Here is a 10,866-nt window from a genome sequence, read left to right on the forward strand (position 1 = left end):
GTGAACCTGTAATCCTGTCTCAGCCTCCCAATTACTGAGATTACAGGCCTGCATCATTATGCCCAGCAAGAGGTGTATTTTTGTTTGTTTGTTTGTTTGATTGATTGTTTTGTGGGGTTTTTGTGGTACTGCGGATGGAACCCAGGGGCATTCTACCTCCAAGTGACACCCTCAGTCCTATTTTTTTTTATTTCTTTATCTTGAAACAGGTCTGAGTTGCAAAGGGCCTCACTAAGTAGCTCAGGCTGTCTGCAAACCACCATCCTTCTGTCTTGCCTCCCAAATGCTGGGATTACAAATGTGTGCCACCACACTCAGCTCCCAGCAAGAGGTTTCTTATACCACCTTTCAGTCACAACCCCTCAAGTAAGGATAATGACTATATTGTCTTCTAATACCCATGATTAGTTTGCCTGTTTCTAAACTTTACATAAATGGAATTATATATTATTTTGTGTCTGGTTTTGACTTTATGCTTCTGAATCAATTACTGTTATTAGGAGTAATTAAGAGTCTAAATAGTCAATTTTTCTCATCCCTGCATTCTATAAATATACCACAATTTATCTCTTCTAACATTAATAGATATTTGGGTTGTTTCCAATTTGGGGCATTACAGAGTTACTGTAAACACTGATATATATTCAATTTTGTTTAGACATCTTAGAATTCTTGGGTTGTTTCAGCCCAGCTTATACTATATTATTATTATTATTATTATTATTATTATTATTATTTTAGTGGTACTGGGGTTCCTGGAAGCCCTTCTACCTCTGGGCTACATTCCCAGACCTATTTTTATATTTTTATTTTGAAACAGGGTCTCTTAAGCTAGCACGGCTGGCTTCGATCTTGTGAGAGCCTCCTGTCTCTGCCTCCCAAGCACGGGGATTACAAGTGTGCACCACCATGCCCGGCCTAATTATTATTTTTATTAGTGCATTGTAGTCATACATCTTAATCGGACACAAGATGCTAATAGAGGCATACATGCTCCCATCACTCAGCTTTCCCCACTTCCCACCCCATTCCCGCCTGCTCACATTTGGAATAGCGATTGCCTTTTTTTATGTTATACTAATTATTAAACACTAAAACTTTTGGGAAATGGTCTTTTAAACCACTAGTATCGCCAGGCATAGTGGCACATGCTTGTAATCCCCGCGCTTGGGAGGCGGGGTACAGGAGGGTCGCACAGGTTCGAAGCCAGCCTCGCTGGCTTAAGAGATCCTGTTTCCAAATTTTAAAAAATATAAAAAATAGGTCTGGGAGTGTAACCACTGGGAGTGGGTAGAAGGGCTTCCAGGAACCCCAGTACCACCAAAAAAAACCCAAAAAAACAAAAAAACCCACCCACTAGTATCTTCAAATTGAAGGCGTGGGAGTATTAGCAAACACTAGGTATCAATCTTTCTCACTCATTAATACACATGTACACTGCCAATTGACTAGTACCCCAGTCATAATGTGTTCATTTGTTCAATTTTAGAAGATACTGCCAGAGTTTTCCAAAATGGTTGTACCAATGTACATTATCATAGGTAGTGAATGTTACAGTGGCTCTTCAATCTTGTTATCACTTGTTGCTATCCTCCACACTTTCCATTTTAAGCATTCTGATGGTTAATGATTTTTGTTTCATTTTGTGTATTCATGATGAAAATGAAGTTAAGCCCTATTTTCTTATGTTTATTGGTCCTTTGCATATTATCTGTTGTGAAATGTCTGTTCAAAATTCTTGCCTATTTTTTATTTGCCTTTTATTATTAATTTGTTAGAGATCTTTTATTCCTCACCCCATCGCTTTTCTAAAACCTAAAAGGCAACAAATGTCACATTTCTATCTCTAATTCAGAGTTTATGCCTGGACAACTTCATAATCTAATCATGAGATAAGAAATATAAGGTTTTTAAATAGCTCTCTACTATCAAATAATCAGGTTCATCACTGTCTTTGAGTTGGCCCTTAATAATGACTCTTTTCTCCTAACATACACAGTATATATGTGGGACACCAAATAATCAGAGTATCACACATTTCCCATGTTATTTTATATTATTATTCCCTCCCTTAAATGTCCTTTCCACCTTATTGACCTGGAAAATCCCCAATCATCTCTAAAAACTGAATTCCTAAGTTTCTACATTTCCTAAGTTTCCCCTAAAAGTGATTCCTTAATAATCAATCCCTTTATTTATACTAACCCAGAATATAGTATTAATACTATCCCATTTCAATATATTTTATACACTGGCTTACTTTTATTTTTCAGTTTGATTTTCTTAGTAGAAAAATGCTTCCTGAGGGCAGTTCTCTGAGAAACATATCCTGTGTCTCTAGGGCCTAGTACTGTACTCAACACATAAAAGGTACTTACTACATGGTTAAGGGAGGAAAGTGTGGGTGAGTGAAAAACCAAGAAGTTAAATGGAATGCCACAAACATGTTTTGTAGGTTTAAAAATGTCTTTGACTTATAAAACAATGTCAGAAATGAAGAAAGTGCATCATAAAGTTATATAACATATCCTCTCTCTTTTAAACTGATTCAACTTCAAGTGACACTTGTCCGAATATCTCAGCGTATCTTTGTAATGTCTAAGTCACTAAAAAGAAAACCTGGTAGGATATAATTCACTAAACAAATAGATTAAGAAAATGAGATAAGTTTTTCAAAATGTAGCCACTAACCGCCAGGTGTGGTGGACTATGGTTGTAATCCCAGCATTCAGGAGGCGGAGACCCTAAGATTGAAGTTCGTGGACAGCCTCAGCTTCTTAGGCCCTTCACAACTGAGACACTGTTTCAAATATATAAAAAAAACAATGACTAAAAAAATAGGACTTGGGTGTAGCGTGGAGATATAATTCCCCTGGGTTCCATCCCCAGTACCACCAAAAAAACAAACAAAAAAATTATATATAGCCACTAGGGTGATTTATAAATATTGAAGCAAACAAAGTTTTCCTTAAACATCAAGTGACTTAATAAAATATAATTCATATTAGATAGATTATGATTTAACATTCTGTAATATGTTTTAAAGAGTTTAACAAAAAAGGTAGTGAAGTACCCACTTTTTTAGAGAATGATATCAGAGAATAAGAACTTGATATTGTTTTTCCAAGCACTGGGTGACTCACTTATAGATTTGGATTAATACTGGTATGGGTCAGTGTGATAAACAGAATTATTACTAAACAACTAAGGACAGTCATGAAATATTAGAAGTAAAATAAAGTATCTAACTAAAGTTACCTTTAATATTTTCCCGATACCAATTCCATATTCCCTTTCCAAAACTCCCTCACTTGTGCAATGTCCTCCTATCAGCAGTCCTAACTATCAAATTAGAAATAATATCCTCAAGGCACTTGCTGAGTCCAGTATCTAGAGCCTGTTGGAGACTTAGAAAGGTAGGAATTATAATGAAACCTGATATTTCAACATCCCGGTATATGTCTAGCATATATTGAAATGACAAGTTATTAAATGGATGATTCACTTTAAATATATATATATAATTTTCTAAAAAATATTACTTTGATTCAATAAATAGTTTTCTTCTTCTTTACATTATGCCCTTACCTTGAATGGTTGCAATTTCTAAATCTGCAACTCAGTTCAAAGACTTATTTCCCTGTTTTCTAAGGTACAATAAAAGTTCTGTCTATGGAAAAGAGACATTTTTCATATCATGGTCAATAGTTATCTAACAACATTAGAAAATGAGCTCTTTGACAAAAATAAACTATCACTATAATGGAAAATAAAGCTACCCTAAAAAAGGACAAATCATTTCATGAGAGTTTTGTTGCTCTCAAACACATAGAACTGTGTTAAATACTGTGTTAAGGTACTTTGATTCTTAAGATACTACACATATAACTACATCTCTAATTTACCCTAAGAAGTAAAAATCAATATAGATACTCCCAAAGAAAATGAGAAAATTTAAAATTAGGAGGCCTTTCAGGACTTGAACAGAACCTGAAGAATGAATAAAGGCAGAAAATTTGTGTCTATGGGAAATGGAATTGGTGGAGAGGTACAAAAATAAAATGCTATTACCAGTTAAGAAGTATGAAGTGGTTGTAAAAAAGTATTTGGGAGACTTCTTAAAGATTTTCAAATGTAAATAATGCCTTAAGATTTCTTAATTAGAGAAAGAAAAGAGGCTAAAACTTCATGTTAATGAGAAATGACAAGCAATGGAATTTGAAATAAATTAACTAGCCAAATCTGTACTCTCATGACAGACATATTTGTTCTGAAGTTTGTTTATAACATCCATTTCTGTTCAGAACCCTCCCATCCCCCACCACCATTCTCTTTTTCACCTATTTTTCACTATTCCAAAACCCACTTCTGTAGTCAGTCTGTGGGCAAAACAGGTATTGGTACAGTTATAATAATACATTCAAAATGAGTTCTGAGAACTTGCTTTTTCAAATACAAATTTTGAAAAACATGCATAATAACTAGGTTAGCAGTGAGGTAAAATATTTAAATAAAGGACAGTACTGTTTTATTATTATTTAAAGAAGGTAGATAGAAGTTTAACATGGTTTTCAGGAAGAAAAAAGTTCTTTTTTTTTTGCCATGTGAGCTATAAAGGAAACTATGTGTATGTGTAGGATTTTATGACCTAGAAATTCATATAATGGGACCTCAAAATACAAACACACATACATAAAGTTAAGAGCATTTGGTAATAGGTTATTTTGTAGCAAATCAATGGGTAGTTTCTGCATACTTATCTCAGTGAGAAATAAAGCATTTTTATACTCAGTTTTCATTTTCACCAGGGAACTAAAATATGCATACCTAAAGCAAAGTAATTCAAATATAGTTAGGTCTCCATATCTAAAGGCTCTGCATTCATCAATTTATCAACCCAGACCGAACAATATATTTTTCATTTGCATCTATATTGAACACATACTCTTTTTTTTCTTTTCATTCTCTAAACAATGCAGTAAAATAACTGAGACAGGAGGATCATAGGTTCCTTTCAGGTCAGCCTCAGCAATGTAGCATACTCTCAGCAACTTAGCTAGACTGTTTCAAAACAAAAAAATTAAAAACAGGGCTGGGAATATAGCTCAGAGGTAGAATGCCTCTGGGTTCAATCCTCAGTACCCTACATACAAACACACAAAGTAATCTAGAGGTGATATAAACTACTTAAAGTGTGCTGGATGATGTGCATAAATACTATGTATGCCATTTTATATACAAGAATTTGGTATCCATGGAGGTCTTCAATCCTCCATGGCTATTGAAGGACAATTATATCTAACTAAGAATAAAACAAACTGCCTCCTTGTATTAAGTTTTTGTTACTTGAATTAAATTTATAGTCATAACTTCATAAGAGGAACTTTTTTCTACCATTACACTTGTATCATGTAGTTTGAGCCAATTTTTAAAATTCTTATCTGAAGTAGAACAAATATCAAATAACATATCAAATTCTGCTGGGGACTCTAAAGAAAAACTAACTCAGATAAGCTTTTTTTTCTTTCTTTCTGGACAAGTTATTGGCAGGGAAAGAAAGCCTTAGAATGTTTCAGTCTTACATGTTTTCATGGTATTATCTCCTCAAAAGATGATTTTTAGAACTAATTTACAGCATGTAAGTTATATAGCCTCATTCCCCTACCCGAAAACAAACTAGAAAGTAAAAGAAAAATAATGCCTTGCTATGGTTTGAACATTTTTGTCCTCTTAAAAATTCACATTGAAACTTAATCTTCAGTGGTCTTTGGGAGGTGATTGCACCATAAGGGCAACACTCTCCTGAATCTGATTAAGTGCTTTTATAAAAAGAACGGATGGGGAGAGTTTGTTTGTCTTGCCCTCCAGCCTTCTGCCATTTGAGGACACAGTATTCTTCCCATATAACAAACCATTCAATTCAACATCTTGGAAGGGTGTGGCAGAAGAAAGCTGCTCGGTTCATGGCATATACAAAGCAGAAAAAGAATAATACTTTTATTGAATGAAATAACCTATATGTAAAGTATATTCTATTTCATTGAGCAGACTTCTGATTCTAGTCAACTATGAAGAGATCTGACTTTAAAGAGTGTTTCAGGTTTTACAGTATTTTGATTTTTAAAGTATATATTTATTTGGAGGGAAAAGCTAATAAGAGTGAGGTTTGGCTAAAGTGCTAGGATCTTTTATTATTATTATTTAACAATAAGTCACTGACTAGAGAAAACCTATAAACTAAGATAAGTTTTAGTTCATTGTAAAATGAAAATGTGGACCTGTCTCAAATCTTCTGCTCAAAATACCAAGACTTGGGAACTTAAAAAGAACAGAAATTTATTCTCACATTTTTAGAGGCTGAGAAGTCCAAGATTAAGATATCTGAATGCAGGATGCCTTCCTGTCCCACCACAAAGCAGATTCAGTCCAGCTGAACAAACTCATTGCCACAACCCCTGGAAAAGGGAGACTAGAGGAAACCTTCTCCAGCTGTTTCCAAGTTCTATAGAGATGATCAAATACAGTATTCCTCAGTGCATTGGAAATAAGCTAGATGCTCTATTAAACAAACTAGGTGCTAGGTCTTCAAAAAGTCTTTGTTTAGTCATTACATTGAAATTATTAAGTCCAGAAAACTAACGCAATCCATACCTAATAAGAAAATCATTAGTCTAAGGCAGAAAAAAAATCAAAAGTATGTGACTTTAAACAGTGAACATACAGCCGTTTTGCAAGTTCTTTTTAATCTGATGTTAGGCTACAATCATATAAAATACCTCTCAAGTTTTATTACATGTCACCCCACACCTTTCTCCCACAAAGCTAAAATAAACAACTTTTATTTCCTCAAATCCTTCAGGTTTTCCGTCATCCCAAAGCTTAGCATATGTGATCTCTCTACCTGTTATACTTTTTTTTCCCCTCAGAATAATTCCAAGCATCTCCTCTAGCACCCTACGTTGCATAGTCACCTTACTGTCTGCACTCACACATCTATATTCAAACCCTCACTCACTGCCTTACCTACTTCAACCAAATTGTCTCTTACAAAATTTAGCTGAAAGAGGACATTTGCAGTTCCTAGAACAATACCTGACAAACGGTAATTACCAATAATAATAATATCATTAAAGAAGAAATTCCATACAGGAGCTTAAAAATCTGGCCACAAACCAACTTTCCATTTACTTTATTTACTATTCTCATAACTCACCCTGTTTCAAATCCATTCCTCTTCACAAGCTGGTTTCTTTCACTGGAATGCTGATCACTGCCTATGCCCCAATTAATCTCGACGCTACTCAGCCTCATCCAATAAGGTGTCAAGAAAAGATCAGCTGTTTGACAGGTTGGGTCCCTCCCTGCAGGGGCAGGACCCAACCTGTCACTGTTTGATTACTCTGTCTCTCCCCCCTCCAGCAATGTCATAATTATACTTCTTCCCCCAAACTTATCTCTACCAAGAAATTGAAATCTCTTTTTTTTCAATCTCTCCCTATGTCCAGTTTTATCTCTACGCTGGCTGATATACTTTAGTTTCTCAGATGTGGATGTTGGCGGGGGTGAGGGAGGAATGCCGATTTCGATCTTCTCTCAGGCTTTATCACCTTTTCCAACATGTCAACTTTCTGTGGTTTTAATCTACATTTGTAACCTTTCCTCCTGTGTGTAGTCTTAAAAGGATTACGTGGAACCGAGAAGAAAAGTTCTAAAACGAAAGAACCCATACCAATATTGGGCTACGTGTGTGTGTGTGTGTGTGTGTGTGTGTGTGTGTGTGTGTGTGTGTGTTTCTGAACATTTCATATACAGATAATCCTATGACAGACAACTTTCGCCATCCCAGGAAATAATTAAAGTTAGCAGAAGGGTTTGCAAGCATTTCAAAATTAGAGCAGTGCTTTGAAAGCCGGCCTCCTGATCCTTTTGAAAACGTCAAAGGCAGTGGCGCCGCGTCGCCGGGCCGCTCGGGGGATCGCTCCCGCCGCGTCCCAGCGCCCAGCAGAGGGCAGTGGCCGGCGAAGGCTGGCAGCCTGGCGGGCGGGCTCCGCGGGAGAGCTTCGTGGAAAGGCGCCAGCGTCCAACCCCCACCGACATCCTGGAATTCTCTTCCTAGGAACACCTAAAGAATGGCCTTAGGAACGGGACCCACTTCCGCTTTCCCGCGACCCTCTTCCGCTCCCCTCACCCCACCTGCTGCCTCGCGCGTCCGCTCTGCGCTCCCTGGACCCTCTTCCGCTCGCCGGTGCGCATCCTCCGTTCACCCACTTCCTCCGCCTCCCGGGGGCGCCCGGATTCCGTCCCCACCAGCAACCGCCCGCGACCCCGGAAGTTCCGCCCCCTTCACGGGCCGCCCCTTTCTCGTGAATGCTTTGCAGTTTTGCGCCTTCCCTGGCGTCCCGAAGGACTCGGGAATGCAGGGCACCGATTGAACTAGTTTTGAATTTTCGGTTCTGTCCTAGAGGATCTAGGCTGGGAAACTAAATCCTCTACAGGCCAGTAAATTCCCAGTTTTCCATGTCCCGCTGAAACCACGGAACAAGGATGGAAGAAAGCCCCCGTTTAGCCTAAAAGAGGAAGGGAGTGGTAGAGGTCTCAAAGGCTTACGAAGATACTGAAGGCTTTGTTTGTTTGTGTGTGTGTTTATTTTGTTTTGTTTTGCGGTACTGAGTTGGGAACCAAAGGGTAATCCCACCTCCGAGCTACACCCCCAACCCTATTTTTCATTCTGCTCCTCCCCCTCCCCGCTCCTCCTTCCCTGTCTCACTGAGTTGCAAAGGGCTTCACTAAGTAGCTGAGGCAGGCCCTGAACCAAGATCTTTCTGTCTCAGCCTCCCAAATGCTGGGATTCCAGGCGTGTGCCACCACGCCCGGCAGGATGCTAGAGTTTTTGAGGAATTGGGGAGAGAGTATTTTGCTTTTTTTTTTTTTTTAAAATCAAATACTCAACCAGGTGTGGTGGCATGCTCCTGTAATACCACTTGGAATGCTGAGACAGTAGGATCGCAGGTTCGAGGACAGCCTCAGCAACATAGCAAGACCCTCAGCAACCTAATGAGACTCTGTTTCCAAAAATAAATTAAAGAAGATGGGGAGCTCTCAGATAAAAATACTCCTGGGTTCAATCTCCAGTACCCTCCTCTGCAATTTGAATATTCAGGTTTCTCCTGAATATTATAAACTTAGCTTAAATTTCCATGCCAGTACCAGTTCTGTGGTGTAGACAGTAAATATTTTGGAAGACAACCCAAAGGGGATATCATTTTGCACCAGGATCATTTGTCAATGAAGAACAAGAGACACATATTTGCCATTTAAAATCCTTTCTGGTAACTGCTATATAAAAGGAGATGAAGAGCCTGTTATCAGTTTTGTCTTGGCTTAAACAGTTGGGCTTTCTTAGGCATTTTAAAGGTGGCTGGGTTCACAGTGGTGTGAGAAACAGGAACTTCTAACCCAATGACAATATAAATGACACCAGGTCAAACTTTAATTGTGGGTTTTACCTTAAGAATAGGAGAGACCACACTGACTGAGATGGGCTCTTCTCTGAATAAGTGAGAGGGGCAAGCCTTTTTTGCTTTGTTTTGTTTGTTTTAATTGGGTTGCCAGGGCAGCTAAATTCTGGTTGATGATTACCTCAGCTGTTTTTCACTGGTAACTTCAGAGAAGTCCTGTCACTTGAGGGGCAATCTCCAGTTGTTTTGTAGGATGAGATCCTGGAAGGGGAAGCAATTTAGTTCCCATGAGGCGATTATTCCTGCTTAAGGGAGTCAGGCTAATCAAGGACTGATCTATGTGTCAGATTTTGCTGTTCCTGGAATTCACAGTGACTGCAAGTTTAAGGCAATAATTGGAGGCTTTTACGTGCTGCTGGGGGGTCTGGAACAGGATACTATAAAAGCTGCAGTTTGAAAGTTCCTAAAATTCTTGAAAATACCTTACACTTGATGTCCTCAGTCTTGAAGGGGAAGAAGATAGGTAAATTTGAAGCAAATAAGCCTTTCATTACCAGTTTTAGGTGAATACTCCTTGAGTGATTCACCTGCCTATGTGCAGAATTGAGAAGAACTTGACCCAAGGTTTAAGGCTATAAAGGAGACAGATGCAAAATGAGTCAGAGATGTCAAGATTTTATCCTGCTTTTTATTACCCATCAGGTTTCTACAGGCCCAGGTGAAGAATCAGTAAAACAGGGTTTCTTGAGAAGAAACCCGGCGTTTCCTTAAGATGAAATGGAGTTTCTTGAGAAAAAAAACTCGGTGTTTTTTTTACTGGGATCTTGTCTGCGGTGAGCGAAGAATGACACCCACAGACGGCAGGAAGGGGAGTAAAAGGTTTATTGGAAGCAGCAGGGAATAGGGAAAAGTGGCCGAACACCCCTAAGGGCTGTCGAAACTTTTGATGTCCAGCAGCTGCCTTCAGGTCACTACCGGAGTGTGTCCGGGCCAAGTGCCTTCAGTTGCAAGCTGCTTTCTCCCAGAGTCCACGCAATCTGCCAGAAGAGAATAGGGGAAGTGGCAGAACACCTCTAAGGGCTATCGGGGCTCTAGTGTCCAGTAGCTGACTTCAGGACAATACTTGAGGGTAGCCCAAGCCAAATGCCTTTAGTTGCAAGCTGTTTTCTCCCAGAGTCCACGCAATCTGCCAGAAAAGAAGTGCAGGTCACCCCTAGAGGCCCTGGTTGGCTTTGATGTCCAGTGGAGGCCTTCAGGTCACTACCCAAGTGTAGCCCGGGCCAAGTGCCTTCAATTGCACCCCACCTTCTCTCAAAGCTAGCATGACCTGCAAGAGAGAGAGATAAGCTCCCCAACGGGGAGGGGTTCCCAGAGTGGGTAGCCATCCTGGTGACTGCGCTAGGGGTTT

The sequence above is a fragment of the Muscardinus avellanarius genome, assembly GCF_963383645.1.
Source record: "Muscardinus avellanarius genome assembly, chromosome: 8".
NCBI lineage: Eukaryota > Metazoa > Chordata > Mammalia > Rodentia > Gliridae > Muscardinus > Muscardinus avellanarius.